Genomic DNA, 26,635 nt, shown 5'->3' with positions numbered 1-26,635 from the left:
CGTAATAGTCATCATAGTCGAGAGAGCTGCCCTTGTGTCTAGGGTCACAGTTAATGACTCTGGACAGAAATATATTTTGGGACCTTTGCATAAGGTTAACAAAATAATGCCACAATGATTTTTGTAATCAACCACCAGTGGTGGTTAATTAGTTCTACCAGTCATGAAAGTACAGTATGTGTGTTGGCAGAGCAAAATGACTGTTTAAATATCTGGTTTGATAATAAAAGGTGTTTGTGGAACTGTTGTATAAAAGCAATATCACACTTAAAGTTATGCTGTTGTGCTCATTATGAGTCTGGCTGTGTTTCTGGGTCTGACTGCAGCCTCACGCCTACAACCACCTTTGTATACCTGATGTGACACCAGTGCTGATGACCAGCACAACATCACTTAAACTTAAACAGCAAGTGGTTTTCCTAGAAATGAGAAGGAACAGGCACATTAACTGTTTACAAAAGAAGTTTAAGCTCACATCTCTCTTTCTTTCTCTGTCTCTTTCTCTCTGTAGGAACACAGGAAGTGGTAGGGCTTCAACACAATCCACTGCTCAGTCAGTCAGTCAGTCATTAAAAGGACAGGATGGAGCTTAGTCCTCTCCCTGTGATGTTCTGTGAGTAAATGTTCTCTTTGTGTCTTCATTAGAGTGAGTGGTGGGGTATAAAGTTGTTCATATGCAGTCTGAATGTCCTGAGTGATAAGCTTATTGTGTGATTAGGACATTGTGTGTACTTCAGCATTACTGCTCAGGTGGATCGGTGGATCCATATCTGTTATGAGAAGGGTTTAGTTTGATGTGTAACTACTCTCAGTAACTATGATAGTTCAACAGGTAAGAGTACAGGTAGAGCGAGTTTAAAACACAGGGTTTAAATCATCTATTGAGTGTGAATGAGTCTGTATTGTTGGAATCTGTACCTGATCTTCTGTTTCCTGCTGTCATCTGCTGCTCAGTAACAACCTCTCCTCATCATTTAATCTGCTGAAAGAAAATGACTAGATGGTGTTTGTACTTTCAACAGTGAAAGTCATGATTGTGACTAACTGAAATATTTCCAGATACAGTGTCGTAACTCTGGTGCCATTTCCTGTGCAGAAAGGCTTCAACAAAACCCTGTTAGCATTACCTAGGCTTACTGAGAAAATGGTTTATTCATTTCCCTTTTTGTTACTGTGATGGTCTGTACATTAAAACATCTCACTAAAAAAGCTCACTCTAATAAACACTAATACCATGCACCATATACTGATCCCACACTAATAATTATTATTATTATTTGCTGATTTAGTAGTTATATAGAGGCCTGAGAGCAGTGATATATGCTCTTGACTTTGGTGTTTTATTTTAAATAAATGGTGTCCCTACGTCTAATGTCTACTTCTCTGTGAGGTTTCACTTTAAGATTAAGTAACTTGGCAGTAGTTCAGAGGGCTTAAGGCAGTGAGTCACTGATCGTAAGGTCAGTGGTTCGATCCTCAGTTCTACCAGGTTTCCACCTTTGGGCCCTTGAGCAAGGCCCTTAACCCTATCTGCTCTAGGGGCGCTGTATCATGGCTGACCCTGCGCTCTGAACCCAGTTACACTGGGACAAGCAAAGGAAATATTTCACTGTACTTTAATGTATATGTGACAAATAAAATTTTAACTTTACTTTTTTACTGTCATTTCAACCATATACAGCTGGAAAAGTAAACCTTGTTTCCCCTGGGAAAAGGTGCTACAGAAAAAAAATAACAAGAATACACTCAAATAAATCTGATTACAACACAGGACTAAATATAGATTAGGTGTAAAAAAAAAATATTGAGATGTACAGGTAAATATGTCGGCCAGGGGTAGCTCAGTGGTTAAGGCATTGGACTACGGTTCGGAAGATCCCAGGTTCAAACCCCACAACCACGAAGTTGCCACTGTTGGGCCCTTGAGCAAGGTCCTTAACCCTCAACTGCTCAGATGTGTAATGAGATAAAATTGTAATTCGCTCTGGATAAGAGGGTCTGCCAAATGCCTAAATGTAAATGTTGTAAGTGACTAGAAACCATCATAGATAAATACAACTTCTGGAGGTCTTATAGTTTTATTTATGAATTACTTACTTTTGGCCCAAATCAATCAACATTGCTCACATTTAGGTAATAACTGAAAATTAAAGTTGAAAAATAAATAGCTATAGTAAATATGCATGGGTTAAGGTCAGAACTACGTGGTTACAGTATTAAGTCATGAGTGGAAATTCTTCTTCTTTCTTCTAGAAGCACTTTTATTCTTTAAGCCTTCTTTAATCTATACATTGTTGCTCTGGAATAACAATGTACCAGGTTGTCTGTCATAGGAGAACCTGGTCATGTGCTATACAGTATATTAGGTAGTCAACTGACTTCATTTTATTGCCACATAATGTTGAATCCCTTCAAATCATAATACTGCCTTCAGAGGCTGGTAAAGAGGGCACTATACATGATGGATGCATTAAGGAAGCGGAAGTGTGGCAAGTGGGTATGGGTTTGTGGTAGGTTAAAGGCTAACACTAGGCAACCAACTCTTTCAACCATCATGCTCTCTAATATCTGCTTGCTGGAAAATAAATTTGACTACATCCGACTCCAGTGGCCTACTCATCATGGGTCTAAAGACTGCTGCATCTTTGTTTTTACTGTGATGTGGCTCATTAATAGATTTCCAAATGCTTCCATTCAACTGGAAGGTCTTACACTCATTTTACTCTAACAGAAATGCAGCACTTAGTTCAGTAAGGCTCATGGTGGTGGATTGTGTGTTTATATAAAACCGAAATGCTGCAAGAAATCTGTAGTAGTTTTCAGTTACTTCTCATCTTTGGTGATGAGCAGTAACTGTATTAGTAACTGATGAGCCATTTGACACTGTTAGATGCAGGCCATTTAATGTTTTTTGATAATTCACTACTGTGCTCATATTATTATTTTAAGGAGCTATATGGGGCTACAAGTGAAGAGCAAAACAAACATCAAGCCTAAGTGCTTAAGATTTTTATATTCTAAATTGCATGAACATTTGAACTTTGTAAAACCATGAGAGAATGGAATGTGCTAGATCTTGTTTACACAAACATTTCTGGTGCACACAATGGGCAGCACCCCAATCTTATGGAAGCCCCAATCTTAGCTTCCAAACACACATCATTAGTGGTCTAAACTGCTACTAAGGCAAGTGAAAAGCTATAGGACTGTGTTAAGCACATAGACTTGCACATGTTCATGGAGCCTATGAACAATGACAAAAACTTGAAGGAGTACAGAACATCAGTGACCCATTATATCAGCAAGTGCATTATTGACCTAACTGCCTCCAAGACCATCACCACACGGCTCAACCAAAAACTGTCGATGACCACAGAGGTGCTGATGTGAGACTCAGACTCTACCCATAATCTACCACTACAACTCTACTGCTGCTAGGACCAAAAAAAAAGCTGCTGGACCAAAAAAAGAAAAAAAAAACATTCCTGTCAGAAGGCTCAGTGCTGACCAACTTGTAAATGTTCTCACCCACTTGCTTCAAGGCCACCACATCAACCCTGTACCTAAAGAGTCTTCCCTTTCCTGCCTCAATGAATTTTATTTCATCACATTCACACCATCCATTGTGAAGTGCTTCAAGAAGCACATCAAAAGGCACATCACAAGGCACATCTATACCTTATTGCTCCCTCCAAGAACCTGCTGCAATTTGCTTATCATTCCAACAGCTTAACAGACAATGTCATCGCCACCACCCTCTATCTGTCACTCACTCATCTGCACAATAAGGACATGTTAGCATGCTGTTCATAGTCTAGAGTGTTGTTAATCACAATTATTTCTCAGGACCTGGTTCATTCAAGATTTAAAGGACTTCATTAATCCCAGAGAAAAATTGCTTATTCTTGGTTACATGGTCAATTTTTATGTTCATTAGTTTCTCTCCCAGTACTGCCATCTGGATGATGTTGAAGGCACTGGAGAAGTCAAAGAACATTATTCTTATGGTGGTCCTAGGCTTGTCGAGGTTTTACTTCCATGAAAGGCTGATAAGCAAACTGACTAGGGTCTAGAGACGACTCCACCAGGGGATGAAATGTATCCAGGATCAGTCTCTCAAACACCTTTATAATGTGCAATGTTAAAGCAACAGGCTTGTAGTCGTTCTGGGCACAAGGACGTGGTATTTTGTGGTCCGGTACAATGCATGATGTCTTCTACAATGCAAGGACTTTCTGTAGAAACAAACTCAAACTCTGCTTTTCTCGTATCATTGTTATCGAGCTAAAAACAAATTTAGAAAGACTCAGAAAGTCTGTTTTAATAATTTAATTAACATAGATATTACAAACTCAGATCATACTGAATGCGCAGCCGGCACCTCTGATCTGAAGCTAGGACTGTTAAATATTAGATCTCTCGCATCTAAAGCAGTTATTATTAACGAAACTATCACAGACCAGGAGTTTGATATATTATGTTTAACTGAAACCTGGATTAAACAGGACGAGTATGTAGCTCTAAATGAAGCTAGTCCTCCTGGATACAGCTACATACACCAGCCTCGGTTAACTGGTAGAGGAGGAGGCGTCGCAGTTATTTACAACGATAATCTGGCTATCGTACAAAAACACAGATTTAAATTTAATGCATTTGAAATTCTCTTTAGTAACATAAAGTCAGCTCAGACGATTCCACTAATTGTCATTTACAGACCTCCAGGGCCGTACTCTGAATTTCTCTGTGAATTTGCAGATTTCCTTTCAAACCTTGTCGTTTCCGTAGACAAAGCGTTAATTGCTGGAGATTTTAATATTCATTTTGAGAATCCAGAAGACCCTCTGAGAGCAGCATTTATGTCCATACTGGACTCAGTAGGAGTAAATCAGTGTGTAGTAGGACCCACTCATAAAGCAGGTCACACTTTGGACTTAATATTATCCTTCGGAGTGAGTATAAGAAACATAATTACAATTCCACAGTCTGAAGTTATATCAGATCACTGTCTTGTCTCGATTAAAGTATCTCATAGTAATAATGTACGCACAGCACCGCGCTACCGCCTTAAACGTACATTCACATCAAATACCACACAGAGCTTTATCAATAATCTTCCAGAGTTATCAACTTTGATTGGATCGCCATCTGATTTCACAGAACTCGATCAAGCGACCGAATATCTAGAGTCAACACTTCGTCATAGCTTAGATAATGTAGCTCCAGTTAAAAGAAAAATGATTAGAGATAAGAAACTTGCTCCTTGGTATAACGATCACACATGCACTCTAAAACAAACCGCTCGGAAATTAGAACGCAAATGGCGTCAAACTAAATTGTTAGTTTTCCAAATAGCATGGAAGGAGAGCATCCTGAACTATAGAAGAGCTCTCAGTGCTGCTAGGTCAATGTATCTCTCCACTCTTATAGAAAATAACAAAAATAATCCTAGATTTTTATTTAATACCATAGCTAAATTAACTAAAAACAAGACCACTGCAGAAATCTCCACAACAACAACATACAGTAGTGAGGATTTCATGAACTTTTTCAATAACAAAATCATAAATATTAGGCAAAAAATTCAGGCTTTAAAACCAGACAATTTAAGTGATACAGATGATAAATTAATCACATCACATCAGAACCTAGAATACTTTACTCCCCTTGAAGCGAGTGAACTAATTTCACTCATCTCCTCTTCAAAATCGTCAACCTGTGAATTAGATCCGATACCGACACATTTTCTCAAGCAGATAGTTCCAGCAGTTACAGAACCCCTGTTAAAAGTAATTGACTGTTCACTCAGCAGTGGGTATGTTCCTAAATCCCTTAAATTAGCAGTTATTAAACCACTAATCAAAAAACCGGACCTTGACCCCTGTCAGCTTTCCAATTACAGGCCGATATCAAACCTCCCGTTTATCTCTAAAATTCTGGAAAAGGTAGTATCACAACAGCTATGTTCATATCTACATAGGAATAGCATACATGAATTGTATCAGTCAGGATTTAGGCCTCATCACAGCACAGAGACAGCACTCGTTAAAGTAGTAAATGACCTCCTAGTGGCCTCTGATCAGGGTTGTGTCACTATACTTGTGTTACTCGACCTCAGTGCAGCTTTTGACACTATTGATCATAATATTCTCCTTTACAGATTAGAAAATGTAGTAGGAATTAAGGGAATGGCCCTCTTGTGGCTCAGATCCTATTTGACTGATCGTTATCAGTTTGTAGATTTAGATGGTGACCATTCCTCATGTTCTCAAGTTGAGTTTGGTGTTCCACAGGGTTCTGTTTTAGGCCCACTGCTTTTTTCCCTTTACATGCTTCCTCAAGGCAACATAATTCGTAAACATGGTATTAGTTTTCATTGTTATGCTGATGACACACAAGTATACGTTTCAGCAAAACCAGATGAGAAAAACCAGCTTACTAAAGTTGAGCAATGTTTGCAGGACATAAGAGATTGGATGCTAATTAATTTCCTTCTGCTTAATCCTGATAAGACAGAAGTTCTAGTCATAGGACCACAAGCAGCTAGAAGTAAGCTTTCTGATCACAATGTGATTTTAAATGGCCTTTCTGTTCCATCAAGTGCAACAGTAAAAGACTTCGGTGTGATTATAGATTCAAGCCTTTCATTTGAAGCACATGTAGATAATATTACCAGGATAGCATTCTTTCACCTCAGAAATATTGCCAAGATAAGAAATAAATTGTCACTAAACGATGCAGAAAAACTAGTTCATGCTTTTATCACGTCTAGGTTGGATTATTGTAACGCCTTACTGTCTGGTTGTTCAACTAGGTGCTTAAACAAGCTTCAATTAGTCCAGAATGCAGCAGCGAGAGTCCTCACTCGAACCAGAAGATATGAGCACATAACCCCTATCTTATCTACATTGCATTGGCTTCCTGTGAAATTTCGCATCGATTTTAAAATACTACTCTTGACGTATAAAGCATTAAATGGTCTCGCGCCGCAGTATCTGAGTGAACTGCTAGTGTCTTACAATCCGCCACGCCTACTTCGATCAAAGGATGCAGGCTGCTTGTCAGTACCGCGTATTATTAAAACTACAGCAGGGGGCAGAGCTTTTTCTTACAAAGCCCCAAAGTTATGGAATAGTCTTCCAAATAGTGTTCGGGACTCAGACACAGTCTCAGTGTTTAAGTCCAGGCTAAAAACCTATTTATTTAGCCAAGCATTTTTATAAATAGATTATCCTTAGGTAAAGGAGCAGATCTGGGGGACTCATGGACGTAGAGTATTAGGTAAACTGGTATGTTTGGATGCTGTCTTCCCCACTCTCATTGATCACTCAGGTTTGTTGACGGTGAGGTGATTGGTTGCCTTACATCTCTGGAAGCCCTCATGTTTGTGTTTTCTTCTGGCTCTCCCTTTTTAGTTATGCTGTCATAGCTAGTCCTGCCGGAGTCTCTGCTTGCACTCTGCACTAAATATACATTCACTTTTTACATTGTTCGACTGTGACCATACCTAACTGTTATTTCTCCATCTCTTTGCTCTCTCCTTTTCTGCTCTCTCCTCTCTCTCTCTCTCTCCCTCTCTCCTATTTCCTCTACCTATCTCTCTGTCGAGCTATACATGTCGCTCCTGAGCTGCCAGTGATCCAGACCCCCTCTGCCCGCTGGACCTCTCTAACTCATCCTGGAGTCCTGCTTCTGGTTGGAGATCTTATCACATGGATGCCCCCGTGTGGTCTGCCTGGAATGCGTGTGGTGACTGGGGTTGGTTCCACTTTTCCATGAAGGTGGTCCTGTCCTCGACTGATGCAGACTGCTGTTCTCTGAGGACCTGTGACTTCAGTCGCTCAATAGTTCAGGACTGAAATTTTTCACAGTCTACCTGAGCCTCCAGGAACAAACTGGACTTTAATCTTACACATCTCCTCTTATATTGAACTTCCAGTCTCGCATATTATTATGCACATCAATCCCTGCTATCTGTTTTCACCCAGATGAGGATGGGTTCCCTGTTGAGTCTGGTTCCTCTCAAGGTTTCTTCCTATTACCATCTCGGGGAGTTTTTCCTTGCCACTGTCGCCGTCGTCCTAGGCTTGCTCATCAGGGACAATCAGGGACAATCATATCATTTTGATTCATACACATTCACATTTCATACAAACTTAGTTCTTTTGATTGTGTAAAGCTGCTTTGTGATGATGTAAATCGTTAAAAGCGCTATACAAATAAAATTGAATTGAATTGAATTATCCAGGCAGGCAGCTGAGTGGGCCACAGCAGTCCTTCGTTTAGACACCGACACCACCCATTTTTTACAATGAATTCACCCGCCAACTCAGACTCACTTTTGAACATCCTGCGGGCGAGGTGGAGACCGACACCAAGCTTTACCACCTGGGGCAGGGAGGATCGTCCGTAAGCCGCTACATCGCCAAATTTCGCACCCTCGCGGTACAGGGATGCGGGACATCCTACTACAAGGGACTGGCTTCACACATCAATGACGAACTAGCCACCCTGAAGGGGCTAATCCAGCTCGCCCTCCGCATCGACCAGCGGCTTCTCTCTCGTCTGAAGCCAGCACCGAGGACCCTGCCGCCTGCTCCTACCTACGCCCACACATCACCTCGACCACCGATCACCTCCACTTCTACCATCACTGAACATGTCGGATCTCCACCTCCTGCCGTGGTTAACACTGGAGCCGGGAAACCTATGCAACTAGGATGCGCCTCCCTGACCGTGGCAGAACAAAAACGCCAGTTTCGAGAGGGTTTGTGTGCCTACTGTGGGTCCGCGGCCCATCACCAGGCGGTCTGCCCATGACGCCAGGAAAACGCACAGCCCCGGTGAGCAGGAGGAGAGACTCACCGGGCACCATCCACCTCTCCACCGCTACCAACGCCACCACTTCCCACCTTACGGTTCAGGTAACCCTCCAATTCGGCCACAAACAGGGCCGAAGTACAGCATTCATCGATTCTGGTGCTGCGGGTAACTTCATTGACCCCACCTATGCCAAAGAAATGTGGGTAAAGATCGAGGCGTTATCATATTAGCCCTTCACATCACATCCATCGACAGTTGGCCCCTTTCGTCCAGCACCATCACTCACCAGACCCAACTTCTCACCTTCACTATCGACCAACATCAGGAACAGCTACAGGTTTTTCTCACACCCATCGCATCGCCTCCCGTGATACTCGGTTACCCATGGTTGCTACAGCACGACCCTCTCATCTTATGGGCACAAAACCGAATCCTCTAGTGGGGGCCGACCTGCACCGAACTTTGCCTTCGGGCACAGGCTGGGACGTGTTCCAAGGAGTCCGAGGCCCCCGACGTTGCCATTCCATCGGAATATCGAGACCTGGATGAAGTCTTCTGCCAAAGATGAGCCACCCACCTACCACCTCATCGCCCATACGACCTGGCGATAGAACTTCAGCCGGGCTCTGTTCCCCCTCGCGGCCACCTCTACTCCCTGTCGGCCGCGGAGACACAAGCCATGGAGGAGTACGTCGCCAACGCCCTGCACCATCGTACCATCCGGCCCTTCTCCTCACCAGCAGCCGCAGGGTTCTTCTTCGTAAAGAAGAAAGGGGGCAAACTTTGCCCGTGTGTCAACTATCGGGGGCTAAACAAGATCACTATAAAAAAAAAATCGACATCCGCTGCCACTCACCAACTCGGCCCTGTACGCCCTCTTTGGTGCCACTATCTTCACGAAGTTGGACCTCCGGAGTGCCTTCAATGTAGGTATCAGAGAGGGCGATGAGTGGAAGACAGCGTTCATTACACCCACCAGACACTCAAGAGCCTGGTCATAACTTTTGGACTCTGCAACGCACCCTTGGCCTTTCAACAGTTTATCAATGATGTCCTCAGGGCCATGCTGGGCCAATGGGTGTTCGTCTACCTAGATGACGTCCTTATATACTCCCAGAACATCAAGGAACACATCCAACACATTTCGGCTGTTCTCAAGAGATTGCTCGCTCACCAACTGTACTGTTAGCTGAAAAAATGTGCCTTCCACAAGCACTCCACCACATTCCTGGGTTTTTCTCATCTCGCCCCAGGGTGTGGCCATGGACCCACAGAAGCTCGAAGCTGTGCGTCACTGGCCCCTACCCAGGACCCTCAAACAGCTTCAATGGTTTCTTGGGTTTGCGAATTTCTATCGTCGCTTTATCCGGGGCTAGTACAGTTGCAGCTTCATTAACTGCATTGACGAGGTCCAGACCAGAAATCACACCCTTGTGGTTTCTTCTCCAAGAAATTCAACCCCACTCAGCAGCGATACGGGGTAGGGGACCGCGAACTGCTGGGCATAAAATTGGCCTTGGGGGAATGACATCACTGGCTCCAGGGCGCCAGTGAGCCGTTCATTGTCTGGACCGACCATAAGAACCTCATCACCATCAGGAACTTAAGGCAGCTCAAACCACGACAGGCACAGTGGGTAGGTGTCGACGGCTCTGGAACCAAGCCAACCTCGCGATCCAGAATGCTAACAACCAATACATCACTTAACACCGCTGTCTACACCCTCCAGGATGCTTGTACAAAGTAGGTGACAAGGTATGGTTATCCACAAAGAACCTACATCTGCACGCGGAATCCAGGAAACTTTCAACCCGCTTCATCGGACCATACCGCATCACTCTAAGGATAAACCCTGTCACCTACCAGCTCCAGCTGCCTGCGGCGCTCCAGATTTATCCCATATTTCACACATTCCAACTCAAACCTTTCATCACCTCTCCAATGGTTCTACGCACCCCCCTGCTCCTCCTCCCCGCATCATCGACGGTGGTCCCGCCTACACCGTACGTCGGATCCTTGATTCACGCCCTCGGGGCAGAGGCACCCAGTACCTGGTCGATTGGGACGGTCTGGGATTCCAGCCCGGTTCATTCTTGACACCGAACTCATCAGAGACTACCGTCGTCGGGTATCCTCCACCCCAGGACCCCAGAGGGGTACTGTCATGCACACTCAAGACGCGACTGGCACTAGGACCCTGAAGTAATGCGGTCGCGAACCAGGAAGTATAAGAGGAGTAAACAAACCACAGCATAACGCTCGGTCATTAGGTTCGCCGATGTCGCCTCGGTTGCGTTCATCAATCCGTGAGTACTCACTTTCTTGGTTTTGCTTTCGTACTGAGTGTATGTTTATAGGACGCGGGTTAGATTGTGTCTTTCCCTTACTCCCTAAAATGCGTTTGGGTTTACCATTCACGCTACACAGGGCTAACCACTAAAGCTACGTCTTCTGGTCACCCCAGGTTGGTTCTTGACAATCATTAGCACCACTACACTAAAGACTTGGGCCCTCCAGGACTATGAGCTCAGTCCATTCTGGGAGCAGTGCACAGCTAAAATTACATCATCAAGTTTGCAGATGACACTACTGTGGTGGGTCTCATTAGCGATAACATTGAATCATTGAATGAGGTTTAGCAGCTAATGGACTGGTGCAAAACGAACAACCTGTCTCTGAGCCTGGACAAGTCAAGAGAAATTGTTGTTGTTGCTTACTGCTAAACATCAAAAGCAACTCTGTGGAGATGAGCTGACAACTTTGTTTGTGTTTTCCTGATGGAGAACCAGAATTGGTCCATTAACATCAGTGCAATTGCTAAGCACAGTAATGTTTCACATTTCTAAAAATAAGAAAAGCTAATTTTTCACCACCTATCCTCACCAATTTCTGAGCAGCTGAGCACTGCCTGTTTTGGGAACTGTACTGTCTTAGTTTACCATAGCGCATAGAAAGGAGACCTGGGAAGATTACAAGGGTCTCTCCCCCTTCCATAACAAAGATTTGAACTGCTGCCCAAGGACTATAAATTAACGCTGTACAGTACCTCACCTGCACCAAAACATAAAAAGTCACCTTTATGTTTTAATCTCACTTTAGTGGTTTCTATAATTCTATTCAATATCATATTGTACTTTATTCACTCTTGAACGGTGTACTGGTCAGTGTTACAGTGTTTGCACATGGTTACACACTTGCACTTTATTTAGTCTTGTGTTGTAATCAGATTTATTTGAGTGTATTCTTGTTCCTGTAGCGCCTTTGACCTGGGGAAATATTATTTAATTTTACTGTGTACTGTTTCAGCTGTATATGGTTGAAATGATAATAAAAAAATCACTTGATCTTAAAGTTAAACTTCACAGAGATGTAGATATATATGTCAAATTACATTAACAATAAGGGTTATACTATTAAGGGCCACTTTTTGAGGTCCATGTGGACATTGTGGAAAATTTACAGCAAATACCTTAATATTGACAATTACGATTTACTTTTTTTTACCTGTAGGGGGCACTCTCTTAGGCACCCATTGACAGCAAGCGACGGAGCTCATAAACGTGTCGAGCTCAAACTGTAAATACCGATATGTATTTATTCTTCATTTTCCTTCCTCCTTCAATGATGATATTTCTTTAACTACATTTTCTCCAATCAGTATTATTATTATCATCATTAGTAGTAGTGCTCCAAATTTATTATTATTGTTATTATACTTATTGTTATTATTATTGTAACGCACCCACGCGTGTGTGCAAAAAGATGAAGTACAACAAACAATACAAAAACGTATGTGTGAGGCACTGCCCCTAGAGGGCACTGTGGCCGTGTTTGTTTTGTTTGTAGTTTTGTTGGAAGACCCAGTTTCCCAGAAGGCACCTCGGTCAGATGATTACGAAGTTCACCTGAGCTGAGGTGGCTCATTAGAGATCGTATAAAAGGCTGTTAGTTCTGGGAAACTGGGCTGAGCATTAATATTGTCTAGTGGGCAAATGTTTTGTCTTGTTTTGTCTTGTTTTGAAAACCGCTTTATGTTAGTACCGGCGCTGAGGGTTTGTTTTCTGTGTTTGGTGGGATGAAGTGTATCTTTAGTTGTACCTTTATGTGTGAGTAGGAGGTATGTAATAATTGTCCTTTTGTTTCTTGTCACTCTTGTAAATGTCTTTAGTGTGTATCTCCATGTGTTTAACCAAAGCTCTAGACCTGGGTGTGTCCTACGAGTGCGCAAGTGTGTGTGAGGTCCGCTCATAGGAGCGTGTGTGTGAGGTCCGCTCATAGGAGCAAGTGTGTGTGAGGTTTGCTCATAGGAGCAAGTGTGTGTGAGGTTTGCTCATAGGAGCAAGTGTGTGTGAGGTTTGCTCCTATGAGCAAGTGTGTGTGAGGTTTGCTCATAGGAGCATGTGTGTGAGAAGTTCGCTCATAGGAGCGTGTGTGCGTGAGTGCCGCTCATAGGAGTGTAGGTGAGTGCGGCTCATAGGAGTGTAGGTGAGTGCGGCTCATAGGAGCGTGGGTGTGTGTGTGAGTCGCTCGTAGAAGCATACCAGGTTTAAGTCCACCTTAAGGGGCTTTGGTCATAGGTTTAAGTGATGTATTAGCGTTTGTCTATTTGAGTTTTTGTTAATGTTATTTGTTTAAGAGTTACTCTGGGGCCTTAGTCACGGCACATAGCTACCGTAGTGCCCCTAACACAGAGTTTCTCTATATGTATGTCTAAGGTATTAGAGCCTGTTTGTATGTCTACGGTGTTAGAGCCGGTATGTTTGTCTAAGGCATTAGAGCCGGTCGGTCGGTCTAAGACATTGGACCCTGTACGTATGTCTGTGTTAGGGGGTCTGGGCTCCAACACTAAACGTGTGTTAACTGTGAAAGGTTTCCAGAGTCTGTGTATGTTTGTTCCCTGTATCCCTGAGTGTGTTTTGTTTTCAGAACCTCTGTGTGTCATGTTTTCAGAGCCAGTGTTTTGTTTGTTTAAGTTTTTGTACGATTAGTTTGTTTGTAAATAAAATAACTTTATTTTGAAAAGACCCTCTGTGTTTATGCCTGCCCTTCGTAAGCCCACGGCTACACCATCAGCCATTACACTAGCATCATAACAGTATGATATGTTTGCCTAAAACAATATTGTTTTATTGTGTATAAGCGCTTTAAACATACACTTAACAATAAACACTGCCTTTTGCAAAGTGAACGTGAGTTGCGTGTGCGTGCTTTTTAATCAAAAGGCTGATAAACGTGCGCACAGATATGATATTTATTGATAAAACTGCAGACAGTATTTGCAGAATCTCTTATCACCTGTGAATTTATCAAACTGTGCAGAGTGACATTAGACATGACTTTAGAGAAAAATAATCACATTTATAATAAGATAATTAATTACATAATACAATTATATAAAATAAGGACTTTATCTAAAAGCTAGACCAAATTTCTCATTCACTGCTGAAGTAGTTAAATATTCTTATACTGTAGATACGTAGGTTACATTTTAAAAGTACAATCGCAAGTAAATTACTGTAATGTAGTAAAATATGAATGAAACATTATTAGACACAAATATATGATATGGTAGTATAAATGCAATGAAAAAGCTATTTACATATGAGTGCTCAAATGTAAAGCAAACTTAATTATTAATTTATTGTGTATATTTAACTTAATTCAGCTTAATTTAAATTATATAAAAAATAACGTTCCTACCAGCCCACTATTATTTTCTGTTCAAATTTAAAGATGCCCATGCGTATTTAAATTCTTCAATCCTCGTGTCCTGGTGTTTATGCTGTAATTTGGTCATGTTCATCCATGGGGTAAACATTTGTTGTCCAAACGTTTTACGTATATGGAAAACAGTGAAACCTAAACACAAACAGATAGGATGAATAAAGGAATGTACAAAACATTAACACCTTTTCCGTGTTCAAATAAATAATTAAGACATCCTTAATTTAAAATTTTCTCCTAATTATATGTCCACAAATACTTTGACAACATACACTTGAATTGCATTTCATATGAATGATCACATAAATGTCACATGTGAGACACGTGCACAAACACACACAATCTCTCTGCGCGAAACCGGTTTAAAAACTTCACACACATAAAAGGTGAGAAAAGGGATTACAGTAACTGCATGCACTGTCGCGTTGGATATACAATGTATTTATGTTTGTATAATACAACAATAAATATACAATACAATAATATACTTGTTAATAATGTATTTGTGTTTGTGGCATTTCAGCATTTTATCAGCCTTTTAATCAAAACGCTGCCTTCCCTGCCGAAAAATCCAGCATAGACCAGCATGATTTATATGCTGGGCCACCAGCAAGGTTTTTTAAGTTAAAACTGGTTGACACTTTAGATCATCATCTTGTACTTTAATAGCTAGTACTGAAAATAGTGTGTGATGTAAATATATGGACCGTGTCGTGTTATCTCTAAAGGCATTTACATACAAGATAAAAAATTATCAATTTACAAATAAAAAGATGTAAATACATTATTTTACATTCATTAAATATCTGCTAGGTTGTCTAAAAACACAACACAAACCTTTTATTTAAATGCACTGGCAATAAATGCATAATTTAAAAAAGCAATCAATGAAAATCACTTAAAACTGAAAAAACAACATCGACCATCATAGCTGGTCACCAGCTCAACCAGCAGTTATACCAGCATGTATTGTGTTTTGGTGCTGGTATTCTGGGCACCAGCATCATCAGGATTCCAGCATACCAGCACCAGTTTCATGGGGTCAGCTGTTCCGGCAGTGGGACCACTTGATTTTTTTATGTAAATCGTGAAAATAACCTAAAATGCTCCATTTTTAATCATACACATAAGTGTATTACATTATTTAAATCTGTAAAGGGTCTTTATTTGTTATTGTACACTCACATATAAAAAAAAACTTTTGTGAAGTAAAGAAAATAGTCTCAGTCTTCCAAAAATCTTTTTGAAATGCATCACCAAAATGAACTGAAACTCAGTTAATACTGCACACTTATGACATATCCATATATTTATATATCTCTACATATATATCTATAGAAAGCTTAAAGTGTCTACTTTTAAATGAAGGCAGCTTAATCAATAATAATGTAATCCATATAAATCTAAGAAGAGATACAGTCTTTCTGGCACACTTCATTATCTGATAATGACCTGAGACAGGACACGCCCACACACTATTCACAAGGAAACAGTCAGGGTAATCTACATACAAGGCCACGCCCCCAAACACACACACACTCACACACACACACACAGTAGATGCGATAAGTTTCCTGCGCGTGTAAAAGATGTCATGAATGTTGTGGACAGTGGGAGGAGTTTAGATTTACCTCGAAACAACACTGAGACTCCAACAGAGAATGAAGGATGAGAATCCAGCAAGCTGTTACCATGGGTAAATTATTAAATCTCATATAATCCTTATTCTGATAATATAAAACTAATATTATTTTATTTTTCCTTATTTTCTCACAAGCTTTTGCCAGTTTATGTGAAACATTGTCATTTAATGTCACTTACATGGTTTTGTTTGCATGTAGATAACACTGCTAAATCATGCTAACATACTGCCTTATGTAGCTTAGCATAAACAGGTTAGGTCACAGTGGCTAAGCTAATGCCTTACAGTATGTGAATTACAGATGGTTGACAGTATCAGCTGTGGTGTAAATATTTATACTATATTTTACCCTGTTTTGGATAGCTTTATGTTATTTGGTTTAGTTTTTGGTTAGCTTATGACACCGCTATTTATAATGTTATTTAACACAAATACTTTAGCACTTTAGCTATGTAGCTTACAGATGTTTGTGATATTAAGGTGTAAATGTAAATTGTAATGCAAAAGGTATAAATCGTTTTTTCAAATTCAAATTTCAAATTCAAATTTTATTTGTCACATACACAAACATACACATTACGAAATGTAATGAAATGCATTATACGACTGCCATTGACCCTAAAAGAGAATTAAAGTTTACAAATAAGAAATAAATAAGAATAAAAGAAATACGATAGAAATTAAATAAAAAAATTAAATTAAACTAGGAAAAATAAAACTAAAAATAAAAATAGAAATGTGCTAGGAAAAATAGAACTAAAAATAAAAATAGAAATATGATGTACAAAAATAGAAATATACTGTACAAATTGAAATATACTGTACTGTGTGTGCAAATATGCATAGAACAAAGTGTCTTTGTGCAGAGGTTATAAAGTGTCTTTGTGCACTGGTCCAGGATGTAAACGTAAAACTGTAAAATGTAGTGTAGTTGTGAAGGTAGGTGTGCAAAGTTATTAAAGTGTCTTTGTGCAATGGTCCAGGATGTAAACGTACGACATGTAGTGTATATATGAAGGAGGGTGAGCGTGTAATTGTCCATAGTGTTCATGGATGTAAGAAGATTGATAGATTTGATTAATTATGAAAAGATTGTTAGTTCTGCATAGTGGTGTGGTTGTGGTTGAGAGACCTTATCGCCTGCGGGAAGAAGCTCCTCCTCAGTCTCTCTGTGTTGGCCTTCAAGGAGCGGAATCGCTTCCCAGACCGCAACAGAGTAAACAGTCCGTTATTGGGGTGGCTGAGGTCCTTCACGATCTTCCTGGCCTTGGTCAAGCACCGCTTGCTGTAGATCGAGTGCAGGTCAGGGAGCTCGATGCGGATGATGCGCTCAGCTGATCGCACCACCCTCTGTAAAGCTCGTCTGTCCTGCATGGTGCTGTTCCCGAACCAGGTCGTGATATTTCCCATCAGGATGCTCTCTATGGTGCAGGAGTAGAAATTCCTGAGCACCTTAGAGGGCAGTCTAAAGTCTCTCAAGCGTCTGAGGTGGAAGAGACGCTGCCGGGCCTTTTTTACCACGGTGTTGATGTGACAGGACCATGCCAGGTCCTGCGTGATGTGAACACCGAGGTATCTGAAGCTGTCCACTCTCTCCACTGGGCTCCTGTTGATGACGGGGGTCTGGTAGTTCCTCACCTGCTTTGTACTAAAGTCCACTATCAGCTCCTTTGTCTTACTGACGTTCAGGAGGAGATTGTTTCTCAGGCACCAGTTCTCCAGATTTCCAACCTCCTCCAGGTAGGCCGTCTCATCGTTGTTCGTGATCAGGCCCACCACAACAGTGTCGTCAGCAAACTTGATGATGGTGGTGGAGCTGGTAGTGGCCACGCAGTCGTGGGTGTACAGAGAGTACAGCAGGGGGCTCAGAACACAACCCTGGGGGGCTCCAGTGCTGAGAGTGAGGGAGGCTGAGACATGTCCGCCCATCCTTACTGCCTGTGGTCTGCCAGTCAGAAAATTGGAGATCCACTGACACATTGATGAGCTGAGTCCCAGGTGCTCCAGCTTGGTGGTGAGTGTGGAGGGAATTATGGTATTAAATGCAGAACTGTAGTCGATGAAGAGCATTTTCACATAATTCCCCCTCCGAGTGTCCAGGTGAGTGAGAGATGTATGGAGGAGATGAGAGATTGCATCGTCCGTGGAACGGTTTGGACGATAAGCGAACTGTAGTGGGTCTAGTGTGTCTGGTAGTGAAGAGATGATGAAGTCTCTGACCAGGCGTTCAAAGCACTTCATCACTACTGAGGTGAGGGCTACAGGGCGATAATCATTGAGGGAAGCAGGATGAGGTTTCTTTGGGACAGGAACAATGATGGACTCTTTGAAGCATGTGGGGATCACTGACTGAGATAAAGAGATGTTGAATATCTCAGTGAACACAGGTGCTAGCTGGTCTGCACAGGCTTTGAGAATGCGGCCTGACATGCCGTCTGGTCCTGCTGCTTTCCTGGTGTTCACTCTCTTGAAGGTTCTCCTCACGTCATGCTCTGAGATGATGAACGCGCTTCCGGTGCTGGCAGTGACTTCCTGTCTGCAGCCGTTAGCGCCGTTAGCATTAGCATCGCTAGCTTCTTTAGCTGCAGCCTCGAAGCGAGCATAGAAAGTGTTCAGCTCATTTGCCAGAGACACGTCTGCGTTTATCATACCGGATGTTGGTGCTTTATAATCCGTTATTGTTCTTAATCCCTGCCACAGGCTCCTAGAGTCACTCTGTTGGAGTTGTGACTCTAGTTTCCTCCCGTAGCGCTGCTTCGCCTCTTTCACCGCCTTCCGGGCGCTGTATGACGCAGCCTTGTACGGTTCCATGTCCCCCGACGCGAGTCCCGTGTTGTAGGCAGCGGTGCGAGATCTCAGAGCGTCGCGGATGGTTTTATCCACCCACGGCTTCTGGTTGGGAAACGTTTTAATAGTCTTTTTTTCTACGGTATCGTCCGCTAGTTTCCCGATGAATCCCACAACCGCTTCCGTAAACACGCTGACGTCACCATCGGAGCTGTTTCTGAACATGTCCCAGTCTGCATCATTGAGTGCGTCCTGTAACGCGGCCACCGATTGGTCTGTCCAGCGCGCGACCTCCCTCTGAACCGGAACTTCCTGTTTCAGCCTTTGTTTGTATTTTGGCATGAGGAAGATGGTGGCGTGGTCGGATTTACCAAACGGTGGACAAGATTGTGCCTTGTAGCCGTCCTTGACCGTTGTATAGCAGTGGTCCAGTGTTCTTTCGCACCTGGTGGGGCAGGTAATGTGCTAATAAAAGTTCGGCGCTGCGCGTTTGAGGTTGGCACTGTTAAAATCCCCCGCCACAATAAGCGCAGCATCCCGGTGTTGTGTTTGTTGTTGTGTGAGTGCCTCATGCAGCTTGCATAAGGCAGTGTCCGTGTCCGCTTGTGGTGGAATATAAACGGCGCTGATTATGACCGATGTGAACTCCCGAGGAAGGTAAAAAGGACGACACATGATGGACAGTAGTTCCAGATTTGGTGTGCAGGAGCGTGTGAGAGGAACAACGCTCGCGCTGTTGCACCAGCTGCTGTTCACCATTAAACACACGCCGCCTCCCCTTGATTTCCCCGAGTCCCGCGTCCTGTCCATGCGGTGAACCGAGAAGAACTCGGCCGGCTGGATGGTGTGGTCCGGCACCGCTGGGTTCAGCCATGTCTCAGTGAAGCAGAGGAGATTGCAGTCCCGAATGTCTCTCTGGAACTTTATCCTGGCCCTGAGGTCATCGAGCTTGTTCTCCAGTGACTGGACGTTGGCGAGCAGGATGCTAGGCAGAGGTGTGCGGTGTGCACGGGCTCTCAGCATGTTCTTGACACCGGCTCGTTTCCCTCGGGGCCGCCGCTTCGCGTCGTGTCCTTTGTTGTCCCTCAGGATCTCACTCGGCCAGCTCGGATCCGGAGTTACAAACGTCGAATTGTGAGTACATTGTATACCAATAGAAACAAGAGTGTCTCTATCATAACTAATGTACCCCATGGCGGTAATTTTGCTGGTTTTAAAACGCTGTAAACTAACTTAAAGAACAAAAACAAAGAAAAGGTGGTCGGAGCAGTCGTGACGGCAGCCGACCTCACCGGCGCCATCTTGAATCTCTTACATCTTGAATCTTTAACATTACAAAGCTTGTGTTCTCTTTATCCATGGTCAATATTAATTGATGATAATATTTACTGTAATATAAAATTATAAATAAAAAGATAAAAAATATAATATTATAGATATATAGATAATATTTACTGTTATCATGCTTATGTTTCTTTTTCCTTTTTTATAAACAGTTGTAACTGTAAAAATGATCAGCCACCTATTTTATAGAGACTAAATGCAAACAAGCAGGCAAGATACAAACGGACCATCACCATGTCATGGAAAACACAGACTCTGTGATTCTTGCCTGCATGGGAACCTGGACCACGACAGGGGTCCGTATTCGGGATGGCTCTTGTATTTGTTTTAAGCGGTTGCCCACACGATAAGGCTTCACTTATGACTGCGCAAAACCAGCACATGGACTGACCTCAGATATCAGGAATGTTACCACTGCTGGTGTGTATTAAAAATCAGACCCCCAATAAAGCAAAAAACTGCACTTTACAGGGTGGCCTTTTATTGTGGGCAGTATAAGGTACACCTGTGCACTACTCATAATGTCAGATCAGCATCTTGATGTGGCACACCTGTGAGGTGGGATAGATTATCTTAGCAAAGCAGAAGTGCTCACTATCACACATTTAGACTGATTTGTGAACAATGTTTGAGAGAAATGGTAATATTGTGTATCTGGAATGAATTTTAGATCTATAAGTCCATCTCATGAAAAATCGGAGCAGAAACAAAGTTTCGTGTTGCGTTTATATTTTTGAGTATATATATATATATATATATATATATATATATATATATATAGTAGCGTTTTTCACCGCTAAGAATGAACTTGGAGAGACGAGTGAGCTTCCTTGCTGCCCAATGCAAATGGCAGTCCTGGAAGCGTGACGGTGGTCAGCGCTGGCGTTGTGAACGCCGGAGTCTTTTTGCGGGGGAAGGAGAGCCGCTACCCTCACCCTGAGGTGGACCGGCCTCCACAGAGTTCGAGGTCTCGCAGCGTTGGGCTGGTAGGGCGAGAGCCCCCTTTTCCTTCTGGGGGAATACACCCAAACCTGCTCCCCAGTAGCAAAGTCTCACCCTCAGCTGTGAGTGTCATACACGCTGCGCTGTTTAACACCGGCGTCCGCCAAGTGTCTACGCGCCAACTCGTGGACACGGAACAGTTTGTCTTTTTAAGGAACAAAAATAATCCAACCCAGGCTTCGTGGGTAAATCAGACTGTGGAGGTGGCCCGAACACAAGGTCCACAGGTGTGCGCAACTCGCGCCCGAACATTAACGCAGCTGGCGTCAGCTGAGAGGACTCCTGCACTGCTGTGCGATATGCACACAGCACGAGAGGCAAATGTTCGTCCCAATCCTTCTGCCGGTCGCTGGTCAGCACGGCGAGTTGGGTGGTGAGCGTCCGATTGAACCGCTCCACGAGGCCGTCACTTTGTGGATGAAGGGGCGTGGTGCGGGTCTTTTTCACCCCGAGGCGCTCACACACAACCGCAAACACCTCCGCCTCGAAGTTACGCCCCTGATCGCTGTGTAACTGCTCCGGGGCGCCAAATCGGCTGAACACCTCATCCACCAGCACTCGGGCGGTGGTGGAAGCGCTCTGGTCAGGCACAGCAAACGCCTCCGGCCACTTGGTGAAGTAGTCCATGGCCACTAGCACATACCGGTTCCCGCGACCGGAAATGGGAAACGGCCCAAGAATGTCCACAACCATACGCTCTATAGGTGCCCCCACCCGAAAGTCTTGCAGGGGTGCTTGCGAGCGCTGGGTAGGGCCCTTCCATTCCTGCATTGGCTACTTGTTCAGTTTAGAATTAATTACAAAATACTATTACTTATATACAAGGCCTTAAATGGTTTAGCTCCCACATACCTAACCAGTTTTCTGATACGCTACAATCCACTACGTTCCTTAAGATCATAAAACTCTGGACTTCTGGTAATTCCCAGAATATCAAAATCTACAAAACGGGGTAGCGCTTTTTCATATTTAGCTCCAAAGCTTTGAAATAGCCTTCCAAACAGTGTTCGGGGCTCAGACACAGTTTCCCAGTTTAAAAATAGACTTAAGACGCATCTATTTAATATGGCATACGCGCAACTCATCCCATAACCTCATACTTCAGTACACCTATCCTGAATGGCAACTACGCTAAATCTCTCCATCTGTTCTGTATCTTTCTACCCATCCCAATGCATCTGGAGATTGTGCAAGCTTCAGTAGACAAAGGCCAAACCCTGTGAGGTTCCCAAGGCATCCAGAGAAGGACCAGCTCCAGCTGGATTCTGCTTCATGATGGTTGGAGCTACACATGCTGCTCCTGTGCTCACAGCGATCCAGACCTCATCTGCCCTTTGCTGAACTGGACTTCATGTTAATTTAAAGCATTTCAGTTATATTGAACTTTCAGCTGCATAACACGCATGATGTTATATCATTTCTATCTGTTATCACCCAGATGAGGATGGGTTCCCTGATTAAGTCTGGATCCTCTCAAGGTTTCTTCCTATTGCCATTTCAGAGAGTTTTTCCTTGCCACTGTCGCCGTCACCCTTGGCTTGCTCATCAGAGACATTTCATTCATCATTCATTTATTCATCTCATTATTATCTACACACATTTTTCTTACACATACACAATTTATTATTTTTATTTATTTTTGTATTTTTTTATTGAAATAGGAAAAAAAATATTTCTTTAATTTTTGTGAAGCTGCTTTGAGACAATGACCATTGTTATTAAATAATATATAAATAAAATAAATAAATTGAAAACTTCTCTTCGTTGTTGAAATTTATTGTACAACTGATGACATCAAGGTTCATTGAATAAAGTTGTACTATGTTGTACAAAATTGTATTAAGTTGGTAAACAAAGAAAACATCATCACTGCTCACCCCCTCTACTTCCCAACTCTAATTGAACAGGTGATTAATATTCCCAATTCCACGTAACCTGTGACTCTCCACCACTTACACGTGACACATTAACTCTTTCATGTCCACTAAAATTGTTTTAGGCTAACTAATTATACACAATTCTTCGTTGTACTTGGTCTGGCTTTTAGATTAGGTCCTTCCATGCACCATCTGGTGGATATTCAGTGAAGCACAACACATTTATTTAAACGCACGAATGCTGCTTGCGGCAAGTCGCGGCATGGCGCGCGCCAAATTACGGCATCTCGCTGGAAAAAATCTTAATGGCCACATCTGTAGATAGATAGATAGATAGATAGATAGATAGATAGATAGATAGATAGATCGACAGACAGACAGTCCCAAAGAAATTACAAAATGATAATAAGTGGTCAAAAATGTGTTGTTTTTTACAGTAGGCTCCACTTAAAGAGGACCGTGATGAAGAACTAAATGTCGACCCAAAGGGTCCTTCTCCCTTAATAGACTCAATTATTAATCATAAAATAAAGTTTTATATTTCTAGCCTTCTCTTTAGTTTTGCCTCCTAAAATGTTTCCTCTTCATTTCATATTTTCTATCCTTCCTTCATTTCTTCCTCCCTTTCTTATTTCTTTAAATTGGGGATCAGAGTACCGCGGCACTTCCCTGTTCCATGGCACAGATTGTTGTGCACAATTTTGTCCATCTTTAATAATGGGTTTAAAAAGTGTTCTATGATCAAAGTAATGTTTTGGATATATTTCTGAAAGTGGTATTCCATGCTCTATAAGCTCTTTACACACACACATGATACAACTCTGTATATTGTTTTCCTTACAAAGGAGTTCAGTGTGTCTCATATGATTTTAATCATACACTGAATCTCTTAGATGTTTACATCATGTTCTCTGTTTCTGTTCTGTTTTAGTGCTGATTTTACTTCTTCCAGCGCCACATGCTGAAGGTGATTATATAATGTTATTTTACATTTCTATGTTACGTTCTGAGCACATGTCTGATGTGTGTATGCAGTGTTGGTACATGTATTTAATCAGATTTATTTTTTTTGTTAAGAAACGAAGGAGTTTTAACTAGTTTTTTTTTTCTATTTTTACTTAAATTACATTTTCTCATGTTTTCTTTTAAACATCTGGTGAATTGTCACACATTTTGCTGATGCTGCTTTTCTGTATGTTCTTTGTAAAAAGCATTTGATCCAATGGTATTGTACATTTAGCAACAAAACTATATTATACGGGGAAAAAAAAAATATTGATTTATGTATACTGTACATTAGGGCTGCTCGATTATGGAAAAAAATCATAATCACGATTATTTAACACGATTACTTATTGACTTTGGAAATATGTTGCATTTATTGAACAGAAGCAGTCCTATTAGGGTACATGTCTTTGGCTAAAAGTAGTCAACGTCATCTGTTATTTTTTTGTGCCTTTCTGAGCTGGATGGATACGGAGTTGCACTGAAAAGCGTGTCTTTAATGGATGACTGTGTTGCGGAGGATGTTGTGGGGGTTGTTCGTTGTTCTTTCTGTTTCTTTATTAGTTGGTCATATGTCGGTCTGTGTTTAAATTTTAAATGGTTAGAAAGATTTGTGGTGTTACCAACCAGGGCCAACACAACCGCGTAGCAAATCTTTCACCTAATGTTTTTGATCCACGTCCGCTTCTTCGACATGTTCCCAAACAACAGAATTGCTTTTACCTCTTTTGTTGACCAAAGACTTTTGTGGCTGCTCTTTTTCTACCATCTTCACGCCTGATTTTTAAATACCACATACGCAACTTTTTCGCTGACAGTATAGAGTGAAAGAGTTCGGGCTTCTGGAAGGGCGAAAGTGCAGATGCGTGCGCGTCACAATGCAGGTAAAAAAAAAAAAAAAAAAACATTTAAAAAGTGAATAATCGTTTTTTCCGATTACACTATTTTTGTGATCATTAAGACCCGAAATTGAAATCGAAATTCGAATAATTGCACAGCTTTACTGTACAAGCAATTAAACATTACAGTGTTGTTTCAAAACACAATGTATACCCCTGTAAACATAGGAATAATTTTAACTAAATTGTTTTTCGCAAATTGCTTTAAGCAATGAACATAGTCACTGGAAAGTTTTACATAAATCTGAGCATAAAATATAAATAATTTAATTTACTTCCAATGTATTGATCCACAATTAGCCAATAAGAGGTGATGAAACAACCATGAAGAAGAAACCTTGATGAGAATTAAACTTAATAAAAAAGTCTTCCTTATCTGGGCAATAACGGATAAAACTTTGATATATCATTAGTCAAGTGTCTTTTTATTAACTACAATTTATTTATTTAGTATTTTATTTACTCTTCTCTAACTGCATACTATAGAGTCACGAGAGTCACAAGGGTGCTAAGTGTGTTTAAAGGAACTCAAGTATGAGCGTCATTAATTTTCTAACTTTAACTTAGTAACTGGTCAGATCTGAGAGTAAACTGTTCCTGTACCTGAAGTAAATAGAAATAATGAGTGGACTCTTAATAAATAGATTACATCATGTTACTTCTGTTATTTTAAAATAAGCCTTGAAATATAGTTGTCATGTCGTCTATGGATGGTGAGATGTGAAAAATTTAAAAAAGTTCAGTGTTTATTAGAGAAATTCACACTCCTGTGTAACACAGACAAGTGGATACAGGTGATTCCATTCATTTAGCAAAAAAATAAATCACCCATTAATGAGGCCAAAAAGACCAAAATATTCCTGATATCTTTTTGATGGACTTTTTCATCCACATTTAGCATTGTTATTACATTTCTGTGCTGTTTATGTGATCTTTAAGGGATGAAATGTTTTTGTGTATTAAGTAAATGTATAGATTTAATTATATTTGTGTATTTCTTGTGTAACAGAGACACCACGCCCAGTACTGAGTGTATCTCCACAGAGCTGGGTGACTGAAGGAGACTCAGTGACTCTAATCTGTGAGGTTACAGACTCATCTACAGACTGGACATTCAGCTGGTACAGAGAGGGTCTCAAGAAAGACAATATTGTCACATATAAAAACAGCAGTAGAGGATCTCGAGGCTCCTACACTATCAGTCCTGCTGCTCTTAAACACACAGGAGTTTATACGTGCAGTGCAGAGAGAGACGGACAGACGGTTCAGACTGATCACAGCCTTCCACAGCCACTATGGATCACTTGTGAGAAAAAACTGATCACACCCATGTTGAAGTGTTGATTATAGATGTGTAAATAAAATCAAACAGCATTGATTTAACATATTCAGAATCATATCTGTTTTGGTGTTATGGCAGTTGAATAGCCCTAAGCACTGGTAGAGGATTAAAATAGAGAAAATAAACAGGGTGTGCTTTCAGCTGTCTCAGTCAATATCATTCTAAAACTTATCTTTATTAAATATATCTACAG

At 41.7% G+C, this 26,635-nt stretch overlaps 1 protein-coding gene across 1 annotated transcript in view; it reads left to right on the top strand.

Moving 5' to 3' along the window:
• Nucleotides 1-26,635, top strand: part of LOC128514590 (Fc receptor-like protein 5) — a 73,929-nt gene that overhangs the window by 25,325 nt on the left and 21,969 nt on the right. The window lies entirely within an intron of this gene.

The sequence above is a fragment of the Clarias gariepinus genome, chromosome 1, assembly GCF_024256425.1.
Source record: "Clarias gariepinus isolate MV-2021 ecotype Netherlands chromosome 1, CGAR_prim_01v2, whole genome shotgun sequence".
NCBI classification, from domain to species: domain Eukaryota; kingdom Metazoa; phylum Chordata; class Actinopteri; order Siluriformes; family Clariidae; genus Clarias; species Clarias gariepinus.
The sequence above is the reverse complement of the archived record's forward strand: the minus strand, read 5'-3'. Positions and strand labels throughout refer to the sequence as shown.